The sequence below is a fragment of the Wyeomyia smithii genome, chromosome 2, assembly GCF_029784165.1.
Source record: "Wyeomyia smithii strain HCP4-BCI-WySm-NY-G18 chromosome 2, ASM2978416v1, whole genome shotgun sequence".
In the NCBI taxonomy this organism is placed as follows: domain Eukaryota; kingdom Metazoa; phylum Arthropoda; class Insecta; order Diptera; family Culicidae; genus Wyeomyia; species Wyeomyia smithii.
Window position 1 is genome coordinate 213,048,672 of NC_073695.1, and position 18,247 is coordinate 213,066,918.

Genomic DNA, 18,247 nt, shown 5'->3' on the forward strand with positions numbered 1-18,247 from the left:
GAAATTTTTTCTCTCTTTTCTTATTTGCTTATAAGGAATGTCGCGTGACGGCTGTTAAAAAAGGGTATGGAGGAAGAAGCGTAAAGACTGCTCGGCAACTTACCGACAGCTTTCGCGCGAAGAAAAGTAAACTCGGCAGTAGAGCGGCTGTGCACTGGAGGATGTGTGTATCGCATACCGACTGTTATGTGCAACCATACATGCTACACACTTATTCTCGTTTCAATTGTTCAGTAATTTTTATTACGATCATGTTCAGGAAATTTGAAAAAATACTGATCATGTTGTAATTTCCTCAAAAATAACTGATGTCGGTTAAAGTTTTTACCGAATTACCGTTATACAAAAGGCACTCGACAAGCCCAGTAAAAAACATTACTGATCTTTTCTGTAAACTAAAGTATGTCCTGCACTTTCATAAAGTTCAGTAAATATTTGACAATCTGTCAGCACCTACCCAGCTGTTGCTGAAAACCCTTCAATTGTTTAACTGAACTCTTGTTGTTTTTTACTATATATACTGTTCGGCAATTTTTCTGCATCTGTATTTTCAAATATTCAAAGAGTTTCGAAGCTAAGTTTTTAAAGTGTTTCGCGTTTGGTTTTCAAAAAAAAAATTAAAATGGATATCGTACTTTCAAATCTACAAGAAAACGACGTGAAGGTGCACGACCTATTCTGTATGTTGTTATTTATTAAATATGTACGTATTTGTGTATTTTAGTCGAATGTTACACACTAATGTTGCCAATTTTTTGTTTTCCTTGCGAAATATATGAAGAGTCAAACTGATGTAAGCAGAGTTGTCAAAACGGTAGGTAACATTTTATGGTTTTTTTTTTCTATTATAGCATTCTCCATTAAAAGCAAAGCAAAGCCTTGGTGCTACATTCCGATTCGGAACTCGACCTTCTGTTTGTTGTACTCAGATTTCGCAGCTATTAAGTGTACAAGACACCCAAGAAATTTGGAAGCTGTTATGAGAGCAAATGTGGAACGAAAGCAGTGTTGAAGCAACCGATGCTGAATAAACAACACGTTGAACTATTTGTTGAACAAACGTTGCAGCATTCTTTGTTCATGTACTTAGGGCATCTTCAGCGGTGGTCTATTTTTGAAACAAATTTATACTAGATTTACAACACCGAAACCTGAATAGAATCAGCTAATATAGACCAACTTTGCGTTCTCCGCACCGGTGTTGTATATCTTGTTGTTTTAAACCGCTGACATCTGTCACACTGTCAACAATTCAATACCCCATGTTATCAGTTTATGAGACTTGAATTGAAAAGCACTCAATATTTAACACACGGAAATTCGATAATTTTTACGCACATCAAACGATTACTTTGGCAAGACACTTTATATCCACAAGACTTTATGGATTTGACGGTTTGACCCGAGCGTTTGAGACATTTCTTAGGATGGATTGGTAGGATCGAAAAATTTTTGCTACAAATAGGGCTTCGGAGGATAGCGAAAAATATTTGATCGCGTAGATGTTCATCTTCCGTTTTCGTCTCATCAATATTTCAAAATCTTGCAGTTCTTCAAACGTTGGTTGGGTTTTGAGGATATTGAAACATTTGGAGTGGCATTGCGCAGCTTGGTTCGAACGGTTTTCGCTATTTTCGAGTAGATCACATACTGCCAGTTATGCTTCAAGCTCAAAAGGAGCTGTCATTGTCATTTGTCCTGCGGCTCATCTAACCCGCAAAGTCGAAAAAATACGAAAACGAAACATAACGCCCTCAGCGATCATTTAGTTTTGTTCGAGTTGCTCGAAATGAAATGCGCAATGTCACCCCAGCATTTTGAACGTTTTAAGTTCAGTGTCTTCGAGAAACATTTTTCTGGCCTTTCAAGGTCTCCTCTAGTCCCACTACAATTAAGGCGATTAACAAATAGCCAACATATTTATCATCCTGTTAGCTGATGGTTGCAAACCAACTAGTTGAACCTGCGGTTATGGTCTTTCAGAATTCCCCCTTTTGCTAGTCGGTTTCCTTGAAGCCAAAAACGACAAACCTGTTCTTTTTCTTCTTCAGAAAAAAGTAGGAGGGTGGTATTCAAGACACGACCGCATGACGTTGACTACCGTATTCTTATAAAAAAAAAAATATTCCATTGAAGCAAATAGTACAGGGAATTGCAACGCTTCTTTTACAATACTTCTGTAACAAAATTTCGAGGCACCAAAAGGTACCAGTTGCCGATTATTCTCGTTTACTGGTTAGTCCGTCCAGAATTCCAGCCATTTTAGTATTTTGCAGTAGTAATTTATTACTAACAGCCACCAGCATAACGGGTGAAACCGGCACGAGATGACCGGTACTATTTTGTCTTTCCTCCTTTCAGCTGCTAACACCTAGCGCTGTCGTGAAATTAACATCAACACAAACATGCATTTTTGCAAGGTTTTTTCCGCTAGCAGCAGCATTTTGTAAAACATCAAATTCAACTAACCGCTTCTATTATAAAACTGCGAGGCACCAAAAGGTGCCAGTTGCCAATTTCTTGTTTACTGGTTTCCGTCCAGAATTCCAGCCATTTTAGTATTTTGCAGTAGCCACCAGCATCACGGGTGAAACCGGTACGAGATGACCGGTACTATTTTGTTTTTCCTCCTTTTAGCTGCTAACACCGAGCGTCCGTATGTATCCGGTACGGTTTAATAATGAAACTGATGGGGTGAAATGTTCGAACGATACGTTTTATACCAAGGCTTCGTCAGATAATTAGAAAGAAGGAGGGGCTACATAGATGATGGAATGGTAGAGACAAATGTTTCTTGAAAGCTGCGCCGCACATAGGAGTATTTGAGCCAAAAAGCTGGCCAAGTTGCTCTATTTTGGTAGTAATTGGATAGATTTATATCAAAAACGTGTTTTTTTCGTATAATCAACACAAAAAAGGTGACATCCATTTAAAACGACACCCAATACATGAAATATCACTTTAAATTCGCTTACTCCATTTTTTTAGTGTCTTTTTACACATGATATAAAACAAAGATTTAGAAATTTCCATATGAATCTTCATTTAATAAAATGTCAATAAAATAAAAAAGAGGAACCCGGAGGAAGATTTTCTTTTCGTATATTTTCAGAAGGTTTTGACCTTTCTGGCAATGAATAAAGCTTCGACGGGACTTGCGCGGGAGGTTACTAAATCATATAATTAATTTCACAATATTATGGATTTTTCGCGGTCGGTTTTCACAATCACTTATTTCGTAAACAATCCATGATTATTTTATGCATTCAACGTTTTAAATATTGCAAAGAATTTTACTTATCTTGTAGATTATGTCCTGTGAGAAAGAAAAACTATTTGACAAAATTTTTCAATTTTTTACGCCACCCGAGCAGTAGCACGTATTTTTCAAACTGACCAATTTACCGTGGAATAACTTTGAAATATAACAGTTTGGTTCATGTGAAAAGACACCAATGCACAGTGGTCCAATAATGCAAAAATTGGAACTTAATTCCATATCGCCTTTTAACTTCATCCTAGCTTAATAGTGTCTTCGGAGCAATTGTTTGTATGAATGACCCGCATAATTGCAAATTGTAAAAAAATATTAAAAGTTTACTATACTAAAAATAAAAAAATAAACTTTTTTGTGTTAAGAGATAGAAGAATCGTTTATTCAGCAAAGTTGTAGAAAATTAAAAAATATGAAACTTTGTTGAACAAATGAAAATCCTATCTTTTTTCGGTACAAAGTTATGAAGTACATTACATGGGACTTATTTAAAAGTTAGTTTTTTGTACTTAACTTTAGTTAGTTGCATTTTACACGAAAGTGTAGTTCGAAGGAATTGTTAGGGCACACAAAACAAACATTTTTGCCGAAGACTATATATCTCCAGGAGTTTTCCTTACAAAGTTATATCATATTTTAGCTTATTTTTTCGATAACTTCAAGAATGTATAGGTTAAAAAGGGACAAGTGGAATCATGATGTCAATAGTTTTTCTTGAAGTTAAGCTGAAGTACTATAAACTTCTTCAGGTTTCATTTGTCCCAATCCACCCATTTTAGAGTACAGCGAACATATGTCACAGTAGGTTTTCATATATCAAAAATACTAACTTTTTTGTGTTAAGAGATAGAGGAATGGTCTTTTCGGCAAAGTTTAGAACGTGCAAAAATATGAAACTTTGCTGAACAAACAAAATTTCTATCTTCATTGGGAACAGAGTTACAGAGTATTTCATGTAAAAGTTACTTAAAAGTTAGTTTTTTGTACTAAACTTTTGTTAGTTACATTTAACAAGAAAACTTTGTTTTGAAGAAGCATTTGGGCATACAAAACACACGTTTTTGTTGAAGGCTACACATATCCATGACTTTTCCTTATAAAGTTATAGCACATTTCAGCATATTTTTTCGATAACTTCAACAACGTAAAGAATAAAGATTAGGTGGATTGGGACGGATGGAACTTATAGCAGTTTTGAGCACTTGAGCTGAACTTTGAGAAAAAAAATTGACATCATGATTCCACTTGCCCCTTTTTCCTTTATACTTTCTTAAGGTTATCGAAAAAATATGCTGAATTATGCTATATCTTTGTGAGGAAAAGTCCTGGAGATGTGTAGCCTTCAACAAAAACGTGTATTTTGTATGCCAAAGTCCTTTTGTAGAACAACGTTTTTTTGTAAAATGTAACTAACAGAAGTTTAGTACAAAAAACTAACTTTTAAGTAACTTTTACATGAAATACTCTGTAACTCTGTTCCCAATGAAGATAGAAATTTTGGTTGTTCAGCAAAGTTTCATATTTTTGCACGTTCTAAAACTTTGCCGAAAAGACCATTCCTCTATCTCTTAACACAAAAAAGTTAGTATTTTTGATATATGAAAACCTACTGTGACATATGTTCGCCGTACTCTAAAATGGGTGGATTGGGACAAATGGAACCTAAAGAAGTTTATAGTACTTCAGCTTAACTTCAAGAAAAACTATTGACATCATAATTCCACTTGCCCCTTTTTAACCAATACATTCTTGAAGTTATCGAAAAAATAAGCTAAAATATGATATAACTTTGTAAAGAAAACTCCTGGAGATATATAGTCTTCGGCAAAAATGTTTGTTTTGTGTGCCCTAACAATTCCTTCGAACTACACTTTCGTGTTAAATGCAACTAACTAAAGTTAAGTACAAAAAACTAACTTTTAAATAAGTTCCATGTAATGTACTTTATAACTTTGTACCGAAAAAAAATAGGATTTTCATTTGTTCAACAAAGTTTCTTATTTTTTAATTTTCCACAACTTTGCTGAATAAACTATTCTTCTATCTCTTAACACAAAAAAGTTAATTTTTTTATTTTTAGTATAGTAAACTTTTGATATTTTTCAACAATTTGCAATTATGCGGGTCATTCATACAAACAATTGCTCCGAAGACACTATTAAGCTAGGATGAAGTTAAAAGGCGCTATGGAATTAAGTTCCACTTTTTGCCTTATTGGACCACTGTGCAATGGGTTCTGGGATAGCATGAGGGTATGTTGCAACTGAAATCAATTAAAAATAATGGAAATCGTGTATTTTGTGTGTCGGACTTTTGGTCAACTTTTCGGGTCAAATACTCCTATGTGCGCCGGCCGCTGTCGTAATATTAACACCAACACAAACATGCATTTTTGCAAGGTTTTTTTCCGCTAGCAGCAGCATTTGGTAAAACAGAAAATTCAATTAGCCGCTTCTGTACCAAAATTTCGAGGCACCAAAAGGTGCCAGTTGCCGATTATAGTTTCCTGGTTAGTCCGTCCAGAATTCCAGCCATTTAAGTGTTTTGCAGTAGCCATTTACTACTAAAGCCACCAGCATTACGGGTGAAACCGGCACGAGATGACCGGTACTATTTTGTCTTTCCTCCTTTCAGCTGCTATCACCTAGCGTCCGCATGTCACTGGTGCGGTTTTGGAATCAGAATGATGGGGCGCCGGCCGCTGTCGTAAATATAACACCAACAAAAAGATGCATATTTGCAAGGTTTTTTCCGCTAGCAGCAGCATAAACATCGGAAACAGAAAGTGACAACAGCAATAACAACAAAGTCAGATCGATTGTATCCGTTAGTGTCGACTGCGCTTGGGAAGAGAGGTAGTGATTAGCTGCGCGGTATGATTTAGACAATCGATATTAATTACCAATTTTTCAATAGTGTATCTCAAACAATAGTTTGTTTTTGTTACATAAATTTAACCGTAAAAGAATTTCTGATCGATTGATGCCAAAACCTCGAAAACCTGATAATAGATGACTGCAAAATAAGCGCTCAAAACCTGACCACTTTTCTCTGGTTTTCCCTGGTTGAATTACTAGATTTTCAAATTCAGGGGCCTAACTTCGATATAGACGTTAGTCAACGTCAAAAACCACAAAAACATATTGTGAATTGTCATGAAAAATCTTTGTTTTGTTTGTTTCTCAACACTCGCAAAACGTTTATATGGAAATAGCTAAAAATGAGGTATTCAATTAAAATACTACAAGGTATACAGCCCTAGGGTTGTTTGAAATGGTGACGTGGGACTAAACACTGTAATTAGGGGATTTTTTGTTACAAAATATACAGAGTCTGCAGACAGAATCAATGTGTTTATTTTCAGCCTCCCCTGGAAATCAATTTTTGGAATATATTCAACAACACTCGAAGAAAGATCATTTATATTTGGCGATATTATGCCTTTAGTATTTTTTTTTGTGCAAAAAAATATGTATTTAACAAAGCACAAGCATATCGTGCTTGTTGAAGAAGCACCAAGAATTTCTCATAATGCGTCAAAGTCAGAATTATCTCTATATCCTCAAAAACCAAATCCAATAATGCTTACGTTATCATAATGAATGGTTTTGTCTTATTTAACTCTAACTAAATCAAATCTATAGTATGGATCTTACTTTCAAAATAATATGGAAGGCCTTACAAAAGTTCATCAATTGGAAAACATAAGAAAATATTTTGAACAAAATTCCTTACAAGTTCCAGCAAAAAATCGTAGAAATCCACAATTACATTTTTATTTTTTGCTTGACAATTGTTTCATTTGCCTGCAACTACATTCGCTGTATTACGAAGACAGCTAATATACGTTTATTATGGTTAAGCTTAGAATAATAATATATCATCTAACAATTTTGAAATGTAAAAAGAGATTCTGTACGAATCATACTATATCAACTAAAAAATCACAAGCATTCGCAGGTTCTTACTCTTCTATAAATGTATATATTTAGGAATTTACTCTCTCGATACTATCCGGTCGCGATTATTCAGTTAATATCGAAGATAAAATTAAATAAATATCCGTTGCAAAAATTTACAATTCTTGTTGAGTAATTTATGGCAATCATATTTATGAAATAAACTTTCAATCACCATCAACAGCAGCATTGTAGTTTTTCCTCAATTGCATACGAATAGAAATGTACGAACAAAAGTGTACCACTGCAATACGAATAGTACTGCTGCAGTACGAATAGAAGAGTACCACTGCAATCATAGACGACGAGAGACCTGCGGATCTATACTCCACTGGTACTGTTGCTTTTACTGGCATGTTTTCTTTCAAGACATCAGTTTTTATTAGGTTCTACAGTACTTAACACGCAGGTTTAGAGATTGTTCAAGGATGGGTATTGTTTCAAACTTTTAGGAAAACTTTTACCTTCGAGACATCATATTAGTCTAAGCTCATGGAAGCAAAAATAAATTGACCTATTGGGACGGGGAGACTCTGTCAATTTTTATTTCGAAATTGATACAGGGAATATCACAGGGAACGGATGGTGTCCATTCACGTCGTCTGTGCTAGGAATGCTCGCATGTAATTGGTTCATTATTTGCGTAAATTTGTTATTGAAATTATTATCAATTTCACCGCTTAGCAATGAAAGTAGAGTGATAATTAACACATTACAAAATTGTTATACATTTATCTATCCAACAACATATTGGTTATTGTTATCCATCATGTGGTTATGCTGTTATTAGCGTTTGAAATCTGACGCAATATTTGCCCGTTTCATTTCCAATTTTACAGAATGCATCCCAGTATAGTAAACAAAGACGTGTCCCACGTCAATATGACATTTTACCCACCTTTTGGTAGCGTACAAAGGGTTTTAGAACGATCTATTTCTTGTTCCAAAAAGTGACAAAAATAGACCAAAACGTATACCAGTTTCAAATTTTTTCAATTTAGATCTGGTATAAAACAAAATTTACACCACCGGTGCAGCAGTGAATTTGAGTTTGTTCCAAAAAAATGAAACAAAACAACGATTTGGACCACCGCTGAAGATGCCCTTAGTCAACAGTGGAACTCTAGCTTAACAGAAGTTGTTCAAACGTTTGCAAGTGATTACCAGCAGCCAGGGTTGATATTTGTTGACACTCTTGAGTGAAAGTGAAAATAAGCATCCATGAACGTTACTTTTTTACAATCCTTTCAGAGTTCTCCCTTCCCGCTTTTTGCATGGAAGTGAACTGTCAAAACACCTCATCATATTTCATGTGACGAAAGCAAGACAACAAAATCAGTTTATCAGTTAACGAAGATTGTCAAGGCATCGGTCAGTGTCAGTGAAAAAGTGTTTCGGTGAGGTTCATTTTGGTTGAGTGGACTGTTTGTTTTTCTTTTTCGCTTTGAAGTGAAGATCATTTGGTTGGATTTGTCGTCAAATTTTATTCCGTAACCGTGAACGATGCGCGCGATCTATTTCATCTGAGTACAACAACACGTTATTAGAACGAAAATCTAGTGTATCTAAAAGAGTGCTGCGATCATTGAAGGTGAAAATTGAAAATGATTGGCTGTAATTTTCGAAGAATTTTGCTGGGGAAAATTACTTTTATCAGCACTGCCAGCAGCACTAATAAATATGTGCTGCGTTGAAGCGCTTTAAAGGGCTCCATTTATCAGTGGCGTTCTCGCCCAATAAAAGCTATTTGAACGTTTCAAACGGCAACTCCGCAACTATTATTCTGCACGTGTTGTTCAAACGCTGCATACATGCGTTTGAAGTCTTTCAAAGAGCAATTCTTTAGCTCCTATAAACGCGAACGCTAGATCACCGGTTTTATAAAACATCCTTCTGAACGCGTCGTATAGTTGATTTATTGCAGTATAAACATTTTTTTAAACCACTAAAAGATTTAGCAACTTGTGTACTTTCAAATCAACGTCAGTGATGCCCCGAAAGATTTTTTTTTATTCTCGAAAACTGAGGAACTTTATGAAAATTTGAACAGCACTTTACAATTGTTGAATAACTTTGATTAGACAACAGTCGAACAACAACCGAAATGGAAAATAGAAAATTTCTGTTCAATGGTTGAAATTTTCCAGCACACAGTTGTCTAAAAACGCCGAAGAGGGTTTTAAACAACTACATCAGAATATTTCATTCAACACTTGTTAAACCAGCGTTGAATAGATGCACCGCAAAAAAATTATTAGGCTACTGTTCTGTATGTGTTCGACCTGTCGAATAAAATATCAATGAAACATTTGCTGTTTATCCTTGTTTAATAAAAGTGTTTACAAACCTTTGTTTCGCGCATTAGAACATACTTATGCAGCTCACGCTGAATTGTAGCGTAAAAAAAGGTTTAAACGTCATTAATTCAGCTCTTTAAGCACACACAAAAACGCAAAAATGAAGCTCAAATTTTTTGTTAAAATTATTTTTATTAGCTTTATTAGTTTTTTACTTGTGGAAATGACATGGGTGATTTATTAATTTGTATTAAAAGGCAACAAAAAAAAACTATCTTTTGCTGGGCTTCTGTTGAGATTCGAACTTGCGATCCATTGCTTGGCTGCCATTGATGAATGCATGTGAGCTAGTCTGTGTTAGAAGTGAATATGCTTCTAAACGTTCTGGTCCAATAAATGTTGAACAGCCATCATACAACTACTGGAATATAAGCTTCTTGCACGCTGCAGTTGCTGCTTGCAAACAATGGTTATGTCAAATCAACCGGTACGCTTTGTTTAGAGGTGCGTGCAAGAAGCTTATATTCCAGCAGTAATACAATGCCTGTTCAACATTTATTAGATCAGAACGTTTAGAAGCATATTCACTTCTAACACAGCATACGTTATATTACAGATTAGCTCACATGCATTCATCGATGGCAGCCAAGCAATGGGATCGCAAGTTCGAATCTCATCAGGGACCCAAAAAAAAAGATGGGTTGTAAAAAAAGGGTGGCATGTGACGATGTCGCCTTCCGATATAAATTAGAATTTACCCGTAGTATTTCCAAGTAAAAAAACTAATGAAGTTAAAAATGAGAATTATAATAAAAAATATTACCACAAATAAATATGGTTCAACTAATTTCTTCGAACTCTATTTTTACATTTTGTTTGTGCTAAAATAGCTGGATAAACATCGACTAAACGTTTTTTCCACGCTACTATTCAGTGTAAGCTGCATATGTATATTCTAATACGCGAAACAAACGTTTTCAAACATTATTATTGAACACGCATTTAACAAGAGCATTCCAACAGTCGAGCAAAGGTTTAACAAATCTTCTATTAAATAAAAATAAGTTGGTGTCTGTATAACGGCGTTTCACTCCAAATAGAATCAACGGATTTGAATGATTCTTTTTGTGTTTGTTTTGTCTTGATCTTCGACGAGTTAATAGGCCATAGAATTAACAATCATCAACTGATAAAGTTAGAAAAAAATTGAAATATATTTTCGGTTTTTCCCGCCTTTTACTCCAAGAACAACGTCATTAGATTACTATGATTGCAGGCTATGAGCGATAGATAAGCTGTTGTAGCATCGTTATTGAGGCGTCGTCGTAAACAAGCACCTGTTATTGATTCACGTATTAGGTGATATTCGTTTTCGCTGCCTACTACACCTTTTTATGCAAAAGCGCTATAGCGTGTAGCAGCAAACTCAACATGCATGTGAATACTCTCATCGTGGCTTTGATTTTATTCAAGGGCATATACTTGATAATGTAAATTAAATTTCTGGCTTATTTGAGCAAAGTTGCATATAATCGTTTTATTTATCTGATAAATGAAAAGAAAGAACAAGAATAACACAACATGTGCGATGATTTAATTTACCATCGCTCGGATCTAATCAATCTGTTCAATTTTCTCTAAAATGCACACTGACTGTCGATGATCTAAACATTTGCTCATGCTGCAATGATTCTGTTAGCTGGTAGAAGAAACCTGTAGTTTTTGCTTCTCAAAATTCCTACAAATCTCTGGATTTACAATTAATTGTTGAACTGAAAACTATAATGTTGCGAAGTGTCAATTGCACTGTGCTTAGGCATCAGATTTGCCTCAAAAAGCAGATGAAATATTAATGTCATTGAAGCGAAAATTTCCCACCAAATTACCTACCAATTTATCATTTAATTTCAAACGTCAACTGGAAAAGTTATAAAACGTTAAAAACCAACCCTTGATATTCCCCCCCCCCCCCTTCTGAGATTCTGAGAGGTTTTTTGTGAGTTTTTGTGAGTAACAATTTTTTGTTGCCTTTGATCGGAAAAATTCGATACAAGTTTTCATCACCGGGGCGTACTTGAACGATAGCCTTCATTTTTTTAAATATTTTATGGAATAGTTCTATGCGATTTTCGTATTGGTTTCTGTTGATGCCACTTAAATTCAACGCCGGTTTCTGTCAATTTGTGCTGTGACTGTTTTTCAAGAAAGAAGAAGAAACTGTCGGTACGTAATAAACATAATAGATTAAAAATAATAATGTGTTTTTGCAAGAATTCTGAGGAGTATTCGTACTGGTTTCAGTTGGTTTCGATTAATTTTCTTCCACATGTAGTGGGAATGCTTCCTAACGAAGATGCCGCTAAGGGTATTTTATAAAAGGAATGTTCCCTAATCTACATGATCAAACTGATTCTTGCATATCTTCCAGTTGACTTTGACAAATTTCTGCTGTGGTCGAAGTGGTTTTTCTTCAGTTAAAGTTGTTGTAAGTGGAATGTTCAAATACTTAACATGCCGTTGAATTAAAATTAAATTCGTTGTTTTTGTTCCAGTTTTGGGAGTTAAGACACGAGTAGTAGCAGGTCAATAAAAGTGTCAGGCTCCGCAACACTGAAGTAGAATATTAAAAAGTCAGGAAATATACGAGTCCCGAAGGGAAAGTTGATCGGTTAAGGACAAGACGAGCTCGAAATGCACGACGTTCGACACCCCATATATCTCAAAATCGTCCGTTACACATTTAGTTTCCATAGTCTTTAAACGAGTCTTGAACAAAAGAAAAATAAAGTATAATAACTTAAACACTCAATTGAGAGAAAGATGCAAATCAAATATTTTCAAATACTACTATTATATAGATTCAAGGTCAAATTTACCACCGAACAGATGCATTGCTGCCACTACCCGATGGCAAATGTCCTTGAAGTAACAATTCTGACAGGAAACTACGAAGGAGAAGTCGTAATAATCCCGCGTTTCTCGATTACTCCTACAGATTTGCCGTTAAATTTTAAACGTCTGCAATTTCCTGTGCGTCGCGCATTCGCGATGACTATTGATAAAACCCAAGGACAGTCACTGAAAATTTGTGGCATAAACTCCGAGTACTCATGCTTCTCACTTGGACAGCTCTATGCCGCATATTCACGTGACCCTGACCCCGACATTGTGGAATATATAGAATTTAGTGGCTAGGACCGCCTTGACCACTTTCACATGTTTCGATATTCCGAATTTTAAGCTTGAATTATTTAGAATTCCGAAGTTTTTTATAAAATCTGTTCCAGTGAGATTGGCCAGGCAGAAGGGTATTACTATATTTGCATTAAGCCAAGCTTTTGAATAATTGAAAAAATAATGTAATAATTTCCTTCAGAATATTTAAAAGAATGACTGTTTATTTTCAGAAATGTATTGAAATGATTTGATTATGGTTGAAAGGTGCTTCATAATGTTCAATGAACTAAAAACGTAGAATTTTACGAGCGCAGGATTGAAAAAAAAACTAAAAACAATACATAACATATCGTAGGTATGTTTTTTAGCAGCAGTTAGATATTTAAGATTTTGCAATACAACAGTCAATAAAACTCAAGGCGGCGGTACGAAGTTTGCCGGGTCAGCTTGTGTTTAACCCTTTCCCGCTCACGGTGACTCTAGAGCACCAAGAACTGTTATGACTATACCCCGACAAAAAATGAATTATTTTAAATTCTTTTTTTTACAAAATCTTGCATTTCTAATGTACTTTCAACTTGGCATATCAAATGTCAGCTTGATTCAATGTTTGGACTGTTATCAAGAAAACTACAGAAGAAAGTCCGAATTTTACGATAAAAAAATAATGTGTGTTTTTAGCAACTGTTTTTCTATAACATTCATTATTCGTTTTTATAATAAAAATAACTTTTACGTAGATCTATTGTTCATTGAGTGTAACGGTCCATAAAATTAACAATTTTTGTTCTTGTTCACTTGTTCCATAAGTTTTTAAATGGTGCCTCAGAGCACCACTGGGCATACAGGAGACTAGAAAAACCGATGGCCCTAAATAAACTATATATCTGATTTCATATATTTGCTGGCCGTTCTTCTTACTACGTGGTGATTCCAGAAGGGAATGAATCAGAAGCTCATGAGATGGGAAGCGACATCGAAGATGAAGTCGCTATGTTTGCGATAGATCCATTACCAGATGAAGTTCATGAGTATTTTTCCGAGACAAACGAGGCAGAAGTAGAGACACCAGCAAAACGGGCCAAGAAAGAAATGAAAGTGGGTCTAAACGCATTGGAAGTGGACCAAAACCGAAAACTTACCATTTCTGGGAAGAGGTTCAAGCCAAAATCTAGGTACATGACAACTCTGAGATGAAGAAAAGAGGAGAACTCGGATATGACAAGCTCTTCAAAATTCGTCCTTTCATCGATGCAGTGAGAGCCAATTTTCTAGCCTAGAAAATTCCTTACTCAATAAAGAATAAATCATCAAATAGTCATAAACTAAGTTTTTTTTTCCAAAACTACATTGTTTTCATTATTTTCTATAGTATTTGATTGAATACTTCAAAAAGTATCAGAAATTTTTTTTTTTCGTGGTTTAAAAAATGTCCCTGCTGTGCTCATAGGTGCTCTGGAGCACCATTTCAAAACTCGCTTTTTGTTCAAAATACAATGTTTTACAGTGATTTCAACTACCCTGCAAAGTATTTTGCCTAAATTGACCCGGAAAGTATTTTTAAATCATGAAAAACCTCGTGAGCGGGAGAGGGTTAAAAAAAATTACACAACGACATATACTATTCTACTTAGGGGCCATCCACATACCACGTAGACATATTTTTAACCATTTTGACCCCCCCTCCCCCTCCGTGGACAACTGTCCATACAAATTCTAAAAAAATTGTATGGACCGTGGACATTAGCCAACCCCCCTCCCCAAAGCTGTGGTTTGTGGATGGCCCCTTACACCCTTTTGCTCAGTTTTTGTCCGCGATGTAGGATCTGTATTAAAAAAAAATGGGTGTGAATATGCTAAATGTGGACAAACTCTTAGAATTTTAATATTTGGCTTCAAAACAAAATGGCATCGAAAAAACATTGAAAATTCCCGATTTCTCAAAAATTCAAAATGGTGCCACAATTGCCTTTTAAGGTGAAATGTGTTCAAACTCGAGAAAATTTGTTTTTGCGTCAAAATATATTAAAAAATCATACATAGAAACTAAGGCAAAAAAATGTTGCATGAATTCAATTGAAAGAAATTTATCCATAGCAAGCCCATGAATGAAATCATATACAAACATGAACTGTTTTACGATTCAGTTTCACACCGTTTTACTTTCGATGTGCTCATCCAAAATCTTCCACATAGTTAATAACAATCATGCTATTTTCAACTGTCTAGTGTATATTTTCCTTCTGAAAAGGATGATAATCTTGCGCTAGCCCCGCAACTGCCCAAGTAACAATTATTGTTGCCTAAACATTCACTCGATCACTTTTATTAGGCTACAGTTAAAAAATAACCGAAATGGAATATGAAAAACTTCTGTTAAATGCTTGTTCAGTTGAATTTGGAGAAATTATCCGACACATAGTTGTTTAGGAACGGCGAAGAGGGTTTTGAGCAACAACAGCAGAATATTGTATTCAACATTTGTTAAACCAGCGTTGAATAGATGCACCAGAAAACATTCATTGGCCTACTGTTCTGTATGTGTACGAGCGGTGTTCGAATAAAATATTTATTAAAGTAACGAAAAGTCAATAGAACACCTTAAAATATATGCAATAGTGTAATTTTCTGAGCAAAACGTATTTTTTTTTCAAATTTTATATCATCTTCGATTTTCAAATTAAAAACAATCACACACAATCGTTCTAAGCGAACTGTTATTTTAGCGATTTCGGGCAGTTTTAATTTGTGATTCAAAACCCAAAAAACAAGGATAGAAAATTTATGAAAATCACTTTTTACTTAGAAAATGCAACTTTTTCAGATGATAATTGCTTAGTACTTTTCTCACATATCTAGCATTTTGTTTAATCAAAATAAACTTTTACATAATTTATTTAGTGGTTTCTCTTTTAATCAGAAACACACAAACAGGTTGTTGCGGAGTAACGCGCCAAGACAATTGTGGTGGTGTATACAGACGGTGTAGCTGGATTAGCTGTCAAGGTGATAAGGCGGTAAAAATGGTAAATGGTAAAATAAAAAGGATAAGAAAAGTACTAGAGAAGTGCAAGTAACGCGGAAGAAGTTAGCAGAAAATTTATGAGGAAAAGTGAAGTATGAGAGAAGGGAAAAGTAGCTCGAAGTTAAAAGTAAAAGTTTAATGAGTTGAAAAAAAGAAAGAGAGCGTTTAGTTGCAATTATGTTCGACAAAATCACAAAAATAATAAATTCAATCATAGCTGTGCGAAAGATAATTGGTTCAGGGTAATCGTTATTGCAACTATTGTTGAAACAACAGAGTTTCGGTCAGGAGAAATAAAGACCAACGTAAATAATATTAAGTACGAAGTATATATCAACACTAAAGAAATATATACAGCTTTTAGCAGACCGTTAAACAAAACTTCGACGGCTCAAAAAACATTATTCATCCAGACACATGTGTTTTCTGAACTGGTATTACCCTGCGCGTTCGTTACCTAAATTCTTCTGTCACAACTAAGGCGCATGAAAATAAACGAATGGGTAGGAGCGAAAATTGAAAAAGCTCAATTTTCATGACATCAAATATGTTAACATAAAAAAACAGTTCAATATCAGTTTAATGTCGTACTCAAACTAGCACTTCGAGGTTAAATCTGAATCCAAATATTTCGGCTCAGTGTATGCACTTCTTTCAATCCTAAATTCAGCACTCCCTGGGCTTGTGCTGCCTGCCAGTTCGTATGCTACGAACGTACAGCACAAACAGACAGGCGAATTTTCTTGACAGCTTCTGTCATCGCTCAACTTTTGGTGATTACGGTACTTTTGGTCGTAGTTTCTCTCCCATTTCGCTTCTTCTGAACTGCAGTTGTAGTAGTGTGTTGGTAATTTTCTCTATCCCTACTTGAGCTCGCTTCGGTGTGTTGCGTGTGAAGTTTACGGAGCTTTTGAGCGAAAAGCACTCAACGTGTATACGGGGCCATGTAAAATGTGTAAAACAAAATGTCCACTGGGCTGACAGAAGGCGAATTTGGTCGAGTACACACGCTAGTATAAGTGGAGCTGTGGCCAAGCTGACACGCACACCACCGTGACCGACGAAGGCGAAAAGAAGGCAAGGCTCTTATTTCTAGCTCGCGGCTGATGGCCGATGAAGGAAAGCAAGGCAAGTCTCGCAGCTCACTCGCCAGCAGCACAGAAGTAAGTTTGGCTCCGTTTCGTTCGTGCGGGAAGGCGAACCTATTGCAGGCTGTGCCGAGGAGTTTTGATGTGTTGGATTTTTCTTCGGGCCACAGCAAAGCTAAACGTTTCCTGTGCTAGTGAACAGTGAAACTCAATTGACGTCGCGGAAAAATATGCAGAAATCGTGCTGAAATCAGAACGTGTGCAAACAATTGGAGCCGCTTTTCATGCAGGGAAAATTTCCCTTTTTTTTTCGCCTTGGTCAGGTTTGCGGTGTCATAAATAGTGGTAAAAGAGGAAGAGCTACTGCTGGAAAAAAAGAGTGTGTGTGAAAGCCGTAGGTTTTTTTTCTTGCTTTCAGTGCAGCGCTAGCAGTAGTGTGTGGCAGCAGCCAGAATAAGAAGAAAGCAAGCAGCAGAAGAAGAAAACCCAACCAAGAAATTTGAGCAAAAATGAGTGAAAAAGTGGTCGTTTTCAAAGTGGAAATTTGCCAGCGAATGAAATAATCTGTGTTCTTCCGGTGATTAGACAGTCTGATTCTGTGCATTAGGACCTGGAAGGTGGGGTTCTACGTTTCGAGCGCAAATTATCTTGCGCTGTGACGAACCTAGAGAAAGTGGCCAAAAAGGTGCAAAACTCGCTGTGATGGTGTAAAAAAGGGGAACCCAAATACGGAATAAAGTCGTGCAATCGAGTGTGGAAGTTGCAGTCTTCTTTCGCTATCTGGTACCCGGCACCTAAAACAGGTTTTGTTTTCTGATTGGCATAACGCCTATGCAGAAAAGGGTCATCAGCTAGTTACTGCTTCGGAATTAAAGGTAAATATCTAAAAGTCTTGTTTTCATTTGTGATGGATTGACCGATGATCAAATAATAGTCGAGTAATATGAGTTAAAACTATCCGCGGATCCACATGTTCACACCCACCAAGGCTCTGACCGCGCTTCTGAGGGACGAAGCGCAAGTGAAGCGTAAAAAACGCAGAAATACAAGAAAAAGAAATTATAGAGTCTTGCCGTTGTGCGCTTTGCTGCTGAGTAACCCCCTTTTTTTCGATGGATGGATGAATGGATCATTCGGGCTCCGCTGTGCCATCAGCACCAGCAACGGCAGCAGCTAGTAAAACCGTGCTGAGCCTTGCCCCGCTGCGTGTGAGTGTGTGGAATTGGATGAGCAATTTGACTGACGGATAGATGGATGGGCTTGGACATAGACACTGTACACGGGGTTCGAGCAGACCCTGAACTCCATCCACGCATCCGATGATACTTGGTTTGTTTTTCATTGTCCGTGCTTCGGTTTTGCTTGTTAACCTTTCAGCTCCGAATCAAGTAGAAGGTTTTCTTTTTCGCGTTTCGGTCGTTGGCCGT

At 36.1% G+C, this 18,247-nt stretch overlaps 1 protein-coding gene across 3 annotated transcripts in view; it reads left to right on the top strand.

The window, feature by feature from the left end:
* The first annotated feature begins 16,818 nt into the window (after positions 1-16,818).
* Positions 16,819-18,247, top strand: part of LOC129721038 (serine/threonine-protein kinase MARK2-like) — a 221,366-nt gene continuing 219,937 nt past the window's right edge. For 2 of the 3 annotated variants that reach the window (XM_055673119.1, XM_055673120.1), the window contains exon 1: positions 16,819-17,695. The gene's annotated coding sequence lies outside the window, so the exon portion shown is untranslated. The remainder of the gene's footprint in view (positions 17,696-18,247) is intronic. The other variant, XM_055673118.1, reaches the window with a different exon arrangement.